Raw genomic sequence first — 9,327 nt, 5'->3', positions numbered from 1 at the left:
CCCCAACTTTCCCTATATATATAATAAGTCGGAGACAGCCATCAGTCAAGTTTTAAAAGGACGTCTATGAAGGCTGAATGAGTTGTAGTAATAGATATAATAGTATCATATTACTATTGATAAATGAAAACCATAATATTCAAGACTGCATTTTGAAACGATTTAAACATTATTAATACTTGATTTTCTCGTGTGCAAATTCCATGAGAAATAAATATCAACGCAGCTTTAGGATGGTCCCACAGGAGCGACAGCCTTGACTTCTATTTGCCTGTTGGACGGTTCCCCACTCGTCACATGTCTCTGAAGTACGGATTCACATGACAGCATCCGAACCAAGCACTTTCTTTAAAAAAAAAAAAATCAAAGCAACGTACTATCAAAGCCCCACACTTTTAACGATATCGATACGATTTGATCTCCAATACCATCTACGGTTATACTTCCTTGGGCAAGAATTATCCGTAACCGACTACATATAGGTCTTGAATATCTAGCTCTCACTGGTAAAATTGAGGGCAAAAGAGGCAGAGGTAGGCCCAGAGCAACCTACTTAGAGAACCTAAACTGATGAGTAACGGCGAAAGATCAGGGTAAAATCGGGAATTTTTTTTAGAGTATCCTTGCAATTGAATGAATGGAGCACCATGATCATCGATGTCTGCAGCAGATAATTCATTTGGTGATGAAGCTTAACTACTTCCACAAACCCTCAATTGTAACGCTAGCACGCTTTCAAGGCTAGTAGAACGAGAAAAAAAAAAACCAACACTGGAAAAGATGCCGAGAGACAACAAAATGGTCAACTATGAGAAACTACCAACTGATAAGACCTACAATAATGTTTTTTCTACCTTTTGTGCAGAATCGATTCTAAAGAGCGTCTGCAACAGCAACAACGGTTCATGGCAGACGAGGTGTAGTGTATCCGAATACTATGTGTAGTCGACTACATAACGCTAGACCAAAGATGATACATAACAAGATGGTCTACTCCTCTCTTTGAACCATTTAAAAGAGTGTCCACAAAATTCGTTGGTGCCCTCTTCGCAAATGAGTGGACTTTGCAAACAGAGTTACCCTACTTGTGTGAAAAACAATACAAGTGAAACTAACATGTTTTTGAATAAATTAGAACTCAAATTTCGGAAGAACTTTTTTTAAAAATGGTTACGCCAACAAAAATCTTCTTCCCGAGGAAGAGTCGACTGTTTACCTCGTTTAATTCGACGTAAGAATGAGAGACAAGAGGTTATTAAAATAAAAACCTCTAAAACTCGGCACTGAACGAACCCGAACAACTGATGAACTGCAGTCGATCTGCACACGCAAGGGGGTGCTATTCCTATTCTTCAGGAGAAACGAAAGAGAGCTTCTAAACAAAGACTGCAGCGCCATCTGAGCCATTGCGCGGTCTTCTGGCGGACACTTTTTTTGGCTGAGGTGACCATCTTGTTATTTATCATCATCGGCTAGACGTACCCAAAAATCATTCATGACAAGATAGTTCACTCCTCTCTTTGAGCCATTAAAAAAAATTGTCCTCAAAATTCGATAGCGCTCTCTTCGAAGAAATGCGGACTTTGCGCCTAGAGTTCCCCCCTACTTGAGTGAAATAAATAAAAGCGAAACTAACAAACTCTGCTATTCATATTTTTCTTCTGGAGAAACGAAAAAGAGGTTCAAAACAAAGACTGCAGCGCCATCTGAAGCAATGCGCGGACTTTCGCGGATTTTTTTTTTTTTGGCTGAGTGAACTATCTTGTTATGTAGAATCTATGACATAGCAGCCAATTACCCCACTGGGCCTGAGATAACACGAACAACGCCGCAGCTCGTTTGCTACCTTAGAATTACAAATGTCCAACTGACAGTTTTGGCTGTTATGAGTTATTAAGACCATGAGGTCAGAAACCAATAAATGTTCTGTCTGCTCTATCAAAATCGTAAGATAATTCGGAGTCTTTATCAGGTTTTTCAAACAATTGCATTAAAAAAAAAGTTGGTATGTTGTGAAACTCAAAAATTTTGACGTCAAATTTCTCAAAACTAGGCACTGAGCAGATAGTGCTTAGTAATTTCTTAGGTAGCGATTTGTGGACGAGACATCATCTTCAGATCATAGCAGTCAGGCATCAATGGAACATCGCATGGACCAGTACAGTAACTGCGCGTGCCACTGTAACCTTTCTACACTAACTCAGGGCGTCAACTTGATGAACTGGCCAGCCTTTTCACCCGATATGTCGCCAATTAAACACCTTGGAAATGACCGTAGCTGTCGTTTGCAGGTCAGAAACGACATTGGCGACATCCATTGACAGGTTGGTGCTCGACATCAAGGACGAACCGCAATTCCTCAATGTTTAATTCAAATGTGTCACGGTGCAGTGGAATCAGCCACTCGAAGAAACAATACTCGTCTATCTTGAATAGAAGTCGAGATATTGGTTGCGAATGAATGAGATAGGGGCCGCCTTGTTTAAGAGGTAGGATAAGCAAGAAAATGGCGGCCAAAGTTTAATGACTCCCAAAGCTTGAGAGTCCTAGGAAACTGACAATTTATATTTTGTTGGTGTTTTCACTCAACGTTTGTAGTAAAATAATTCACAATGGAACAGGTTTTTTGCAAGGACATAAAAGGTGTTAAGCCAACCCCCCCCCCCTAAAAAACAACAAGAAAAACAAAAAATAAATAAAAATTACCCCCCCCCCACGAAAATTTGTTAAAAAGAATTATAAAATCAAAAGGGTAGATAAATGTCGGTTTCTTCGATGTTATTATTTTGACAAGAGCATGATTTCACCACGATGCCTCACAAATCCTATTTATTGGTCCACGGTCCCAGCCAGTCTGGTTACTGACGGTGTACATATCCGCTTTAAAGAATATTAAAGTTAATTAACACTTTCTGTAAGTTTCTCGATTTACAACCTACTGTGTTTGCCACTCTCTGCAGGCAGCACCATCGATTCAAATATTTATATTATCTTTGTTTGAACACCTGCAGATCTAGACAGGAACAACCCAACATTCCAACTTCATACAACACTACAAAACAAATCATCAAAAGCAACAGCAAACAAGATTGGATGAACAGATGGGCCCTGGAAAAGACAGGCACAGCAGTTTTCAAACATATGACCACAACAAAACGAAATGACAATATCAACCACCTGCAGAGAAAGAAACAGACCACGATCTTCCGCCTACGAACAGAACATAATATACAGCTCAACTTCCACCTGAACAGAATAAAACCAGAACTTCCCCCAATGTGTCCCTTGTGTGACTATGCATATGAGACTGTGGAACATCACCTGTTCCACTGCACAGCCCTAAATGACATCAGAGCTACCCTTCTCCCTCCGAGACCTAACATAGACAACACACTCTATGGAACATTACAGCAACTGCAGCAAACCTGCACTTGTCACTACATGGCATTGGGCAGAAGGGCGAGAGCCCAGCCGTTGCTGGATCGATAACAACAACAACACGTGCAGATCTATATCAAGTAAAGTTAAGACAGTGGTTTGGGAAAACATAACGAACGTTTGAGATAACCCGACATATTATTTATATTCTGCATTTCTAAACATGGTTAGTAGAATATTATATCGATATCACAACAGAAACAAATTGCACCGGTCCAATAGTGCACAACTTTATTTTGTTATTTTTTTTCTCCGAAAGAGCATGGCTGTGACAGCTTCCAGTAATTACACCTCGTTTTTCGAAAGTACGCGGCTCGGATTCTGATAGGTCCTAGTAATTACTTACTAATGGATGGCGTTAGCAGAATGCTACCATCACGGGATTCCTATAGAGCAGGACGCAGGGATCGTAAATGTCGTTTATGGTCAATTAAAGTGCAGGGGAAGTTGCTTGTCTTTTTTTTTCTTTCTTAATTAACCCTTGTCCCTAGAGAGTTAATCTAAATAAATCTCTTGAATATATCAGTGAGGCATGTTGACAAAATGAGCCGTTTCTCGCAATCTGCAAATAGAGTTGTAGACTGAAAACACACATCAAATTTGTAGATTTTCAGCTTTTTCAAGGTTAATAACAATGTTTTTCATTATTTGTACAAATCCAATTATAATTTATAATTTTTATGTACGTATCTCTCTTGATGAAGCTCACGTGGGACGTTATTTATCAGGAAACGACAAATGCAGTTTTTGGGACACCTGAATTGACACATGGATCTTAAACATCTAGCTCCCACTGGCAAAATTGAAGACAAACGAGGCAGGGGTAGGCCCAGAGCAACCTACTTAGGGAACCTAAACAAATGGGTAGCAAGGAAAGATCAGGGAAACGTAGCTTTTTTTAAAAGCACCCGAGCAAAGGAATGAATGGAGAACCATGATCGCCGATGTCTGTTGCAGATCTGGCACTGGATGATAATGATGAGCTCTTCTCGCAGGGTTAAAATCCGAGAATTAAATTATGCTGTAAACACACCTCGAAATCTTACTTCTCTGGCAATAATTCTTGACTTAACAAGTGGCCAGAGTACACTCACTTGTCTATTTTAGGTTACGACAAAGTATTAATCTATAAACACCCGCAAACACACACACACACACACACACACACACACACACACACACACACACACACGCACACCCACAAACACACACATACACACGCATACGCACACGCACAGAGAGGTAGAGAGAGAGAGAGAGAGAGAGAGAGAGAGAGAGAGAGAGAGAGAGAGAGAGAGAGAGAGAGAGAGAGAGAGAGAGAGAGAGACACACACACACACACACACAAACACGTACTCACAAACCCAGTTATATACAAAAACACATGTAGGCGTACACAAACTTACAAAAAAGAAACCTGAACGAATCAGGGGACCCGGAAAAGCATTTGACTACCTGGTCCTAACGAACGATGGCCCAATTTAGAAAATCTCCACCTGTCTTCTCCCTTCTTCTTCTCCTCCTCCTCCCACTCCTCCTCCTCCTCTTCCTCCTCCTCCTTCTTCTTCTTCTTCTTCTTCTTCTTCTTCTTCTTCTTCTTCTTCTTCTTCTTCTTCTTCTTCTTCTTCTTCTTCTTCTTCTTCTTCTTCTTCTTCTTCTTCTTCTTCTTCTTCTTCTTCTTCTTCTTCTTCTTCTTCTTCTTCTTCTTCTAATCGCTGGCCCTTCTCTCAATTCATTTTCCCAACCACGCCACTCCTTTCCTCTACATCTGCACCCCTCACCCTTCCCACCTCCACGCCCCCTCCCCCCCACCCCATCTCACACCACGCCCCCGTTCTGCCCCCTTCATGCCCCTCCTCCCCCACCTCCTTCCTGTGTGTGAAAATGTTCCTAATGGACAAATGACAGGCTTTTCGGGCCTCCAACCGGGTACCCTTGTACCTAAAATACGGTCAACACTTATTCAATTTTTGAACATCCGGCCAGATGTTTCACCATACCGTGCCAGCTCAATCGAATGAACAATGATTCACAGAAACGAAACGAATTCGTGACTACTTTTCGTGTGTGTGTGTGTGTGTGTGTGTGTGTGTGTGTGTGTGTGTGTGTGTTTGGGGGATGTTGCATAATAGTCATACATTTCAATTAGTCTTAAAACGAAGAGTGGTTTGTGAAAAGGGGGAAGGGGGGAGGAGGGAGAGAGGTAGACGAGATTGATCTAAATTCTGTCCTACGGAAGGTACGCAAATGTAGTAGGAGCAAAAAAAGGAGGGGTGGGGGTGGGGCGTATGTAGTATTTTACTGTATAAAACTGATGATAATTCTTCAAGCTCCACAATCGTAGTGTCGGCGGTGGCCTAGTGGTTAGGCTACGGGCATCGTACTCGTGAGATTGCCGGTTCGGGGGTTCGAGACTCCGCTCGCTCCGACGTTGTGTCCTTGGGAGAGAAGGCACTTTATACGACCTTTCCACTTGGCTCGGTCCTTTAGGAGATGGACGTTAAGCTCTAAGGTCCCGCCTCTTAAATAAACCAACAGTATTGATAGGGGCGTTAAAACTATACCATTTCACCTTTTTTCCCCAACCACAATCGTAAATCATCCTTTGTGTCAGCCTAGGGGATGCAAACTAAAAGATAAATAATGTGTCATGGTGGAACAAGGAGCTCGACGAAACTTCTCCACATGAGGGAATCGAACTCGGGTCTTCAATGTTACCGGTGAAACGCCGAACTGCCACAGCACAGACGCTGGCAGATACGAGCGTATATCGCTGCCTCAGAATTGTAAATTTCTGTTTGACATTTTTGGCCATTTTGAGTTACTAATAACATTAGGTCTGAAACATTAATGCTCTATCTGCTTTATCAAAATCGTCAGATTATTCGGAGTCGTTGTAACGATAACGAAAGAGTTGTATTAGAAAAAGCGGGACATGATGTAAAACTTTAAATCTTTGACGTAAAATGTAAAAAAAACACCTAAGTATTGAGTAGATAGGACTTTGTAATTCTTAGGTAGCGACATGCAACAACTGAAAAAATACACAACAGCGGAACATTTTATGAAAAATTATGTGGGGCATCGTGGTGGAATCAGGCTCTCGTCAAAATAATCAAACTGGAGAAACTTGCATTTTTCAGCGGATATGCGAATTTTAATCAAATTGTTGTTTTTGGGATCAACACCTTTCATGCTCATTAAATAACTCATTTCTGTGTGGATTTTTCTGAAAAACGTTGATTAAAGGCACAAAAGATGTAATTTTTCAGTAACCACGGACTCTTAAGCTAAGGGAATAACTAATCTTTTGCGGCCATTTTCTCACTAATTTCACCACTATCTCATTCTTTCGCAAATATCTCGACTTGTATTCAAGATAAATGGATATTTTTTTCATCCAAATAAAGACAAGTGAACAAGCTTTAAGATGATACCAATCACTCTACATGCCCAAATATTGACGAGAGCCTGATTCCACCACGCTGCCTCACTTTTGTCTTGCTTTTTTAGGGTACCAAAGACCCATCTATCTTGAATAGTAGTCGAGACAATTTACGACTAAATGAGGTGCGGGTAGCCTGGTTTCTAAGGAAAAAACCCAACAACTTAGTGAATATAGCCGCTTGTCTTTGGTGACTTTCAAAGCTTGGATGTCTATAAAAAGTGCAAATTTACATTTTTGTACCAGTCATCAACATTTTTACAGTAAAATCCACACAGAGATGTACTCACATAAAAGACGACCAACGGGTGGAAAAATGTCATTTGCTTCGATTTTATTATTTTAAGGATCGCGCCTGATCCTCACCACGATGCCTCACAAATTTCTGGAACCTCTTGCTGTATCTTCATCCTATTCGATCCAGCAAACACGGCGTATCGGACAAGTGTGCACCCAGCTTTTTAGAGCCCACGTTATGGGGTCCGTTGTGCATTGGTTAACTACGTTAGGGGATTTGCGCATGCGCACAGCTCACACAGAGCGGAGCATATTAAGCAACGAGCCCTGTCTTGGACATCAAGATTCAGCGTGTCCCTGTGGGTCATCTAAAACTATTTATTCAGCTAACGTGTGTGTCGCGACACGATGGAATCAGGCGCTCGTCAATTTCTGGTAACATTGAGAAAATTATATCGTCTTAAACTTTATTCATTTGTTTCGATATTGGTGGAATAAACGGCAAACCGAATCGATACAGAAATAGAGAAATTTGCTGTTGAAGAAATTTGTACTCGCCTGTTGTCAGAGGAAAACAATTAATAAGAAGAAAATACACGCCAAAGTTTGGTGATTTCCAGAGCTTGAGGTTCTGATAAATGTCCTTTTATGTACTTTTTGATCAACAGTTTAAAGTAGAATCCACGCAGAAATGTGTCGTTGATTTTATATAAATGATTTTAAGTTAAAAATAAGAAAACAAAAAATCGAAAAAAAATGCCCAAAGGCCGGACACATGACTATTTCTTCGATTTCATTTATTTTGTCGAGCGCCTGATTTCCCCATGACGCCACACAATGGCTTAGCTTTTAACACGTTGGCTTACTCACAACTGCAGCTTATCGGCATCTATGGCATAATGGTTCAGCGTTTGCTTCTGCTCAAGTTGACGGCTAGAGTTCAATTCCCAAGTGGACATGTCTATCAATATATTTATCGAGGTTCTTCACCTTTCTGTTTATTCCTCTCCGACCTAGGTTGGCCCGGGCAGACGTACTGGGCGAAGCAGCCCGTCTCCGAATTGGTCTAACGGGTGGTTGCAGGGAGAAAAAAGCATTTGTGAGATATCGTGGTGAAATTAGCCTCGTGTCAAAACAATAAATTCGATAGAAAACTACGTGTTCCTGAGCAATTGACAATTTGTATCAAATTTAGTTCGTTTTTTTGTAATTGCTTTTTAAAAATGTTTTGGGCTTTTTTTTAAAGGCTGAACGCTTTATGCGTCCATTAAAAAAACCCATTTCTCTGTGGATTTTTAATGGAAAACGTTCATTATAAGAACCCAAATGTAATTTACTTTTTCCCCAAGGACATATGTGAGGCAGCGTGGTGGAATCAGGCTCTCGTCAAAATAATCAAAGTGAAGAAACTTGCATTTTTCCGCAGGTTTTGTAATTTTTATCAAATTTTTGTTTTTTGGCTCAAAACATTTCATGTCCATTAAAGAACTCATTTATATATGGGTTTTCATTTACCACGGACTCGTAAGCAAAGGAAATAACTAATCTTTGGCGGCCATTTTTTCACTAATTTTACCTCTTTCATTCGCAAATATCCCGACTTGCATTCAAGATAAATGGATAATATTTTCATCCAAATAAAGACAAGGGAACAAGCTTCAAGATAATACCTATAATCCTACATGCCCCGAAATTGACGAGAGCCTGATTCCACCGCGCTGCCTCACATATTCAAAATTTGGAAGCTATTTTCTAAGTTTATCTCTTAAACAGGGCGACCCCCACTTCTTTTAAATACACATTACCTCGACTGTAACTCAAGAAATATTGGTATATTTTCATCAACAGCAGGACAAATGAACACGCTTTAATTAGATAATATCAATAACTCCTTAATGTGTTCAAAAATTGACGAGCGCCTGATTTCACAATGTCGTGGCACATTTTACAAGTGAAATGAAGTCCCACAGTTCTTCCCTGGCAGAAACACGCTGTATTCTGTAGGTATGATCCCAGACTCTTTCACTATTTTATTATGCTTAATATGAGCAATTTGTAACACGTAAGCTTTGGCTTTCAGCAAATAGAAAGTGGTAAAGAATTACATTATCACCACTTTGTCAATATATAATAAACAAAATATATTAATTCCTGAGTTCATTTTGGGTATTTTAATGTTACACCCACCTGAGGAAATCTCTTGGACA

This window comes from Aplysia californica, unplaced genomic scaffold (assembly GCF_000002075.1).
Source record: "Aplysia californica isolate F4 #8 unplaced genomic scaffold, AplCal3.0 scaffold01170, whole genome shotgun sequence".
In the NCBI taxonomy this organism is placed as follows: Eukaryota; Metazoa; Mollusca; class Gastropoda; order Aplysiida; family Aplysiidae; genus Aplysia; species Aplysia californica.
This window is presented reverse-complemented; position numbering follows the sequence as displayed.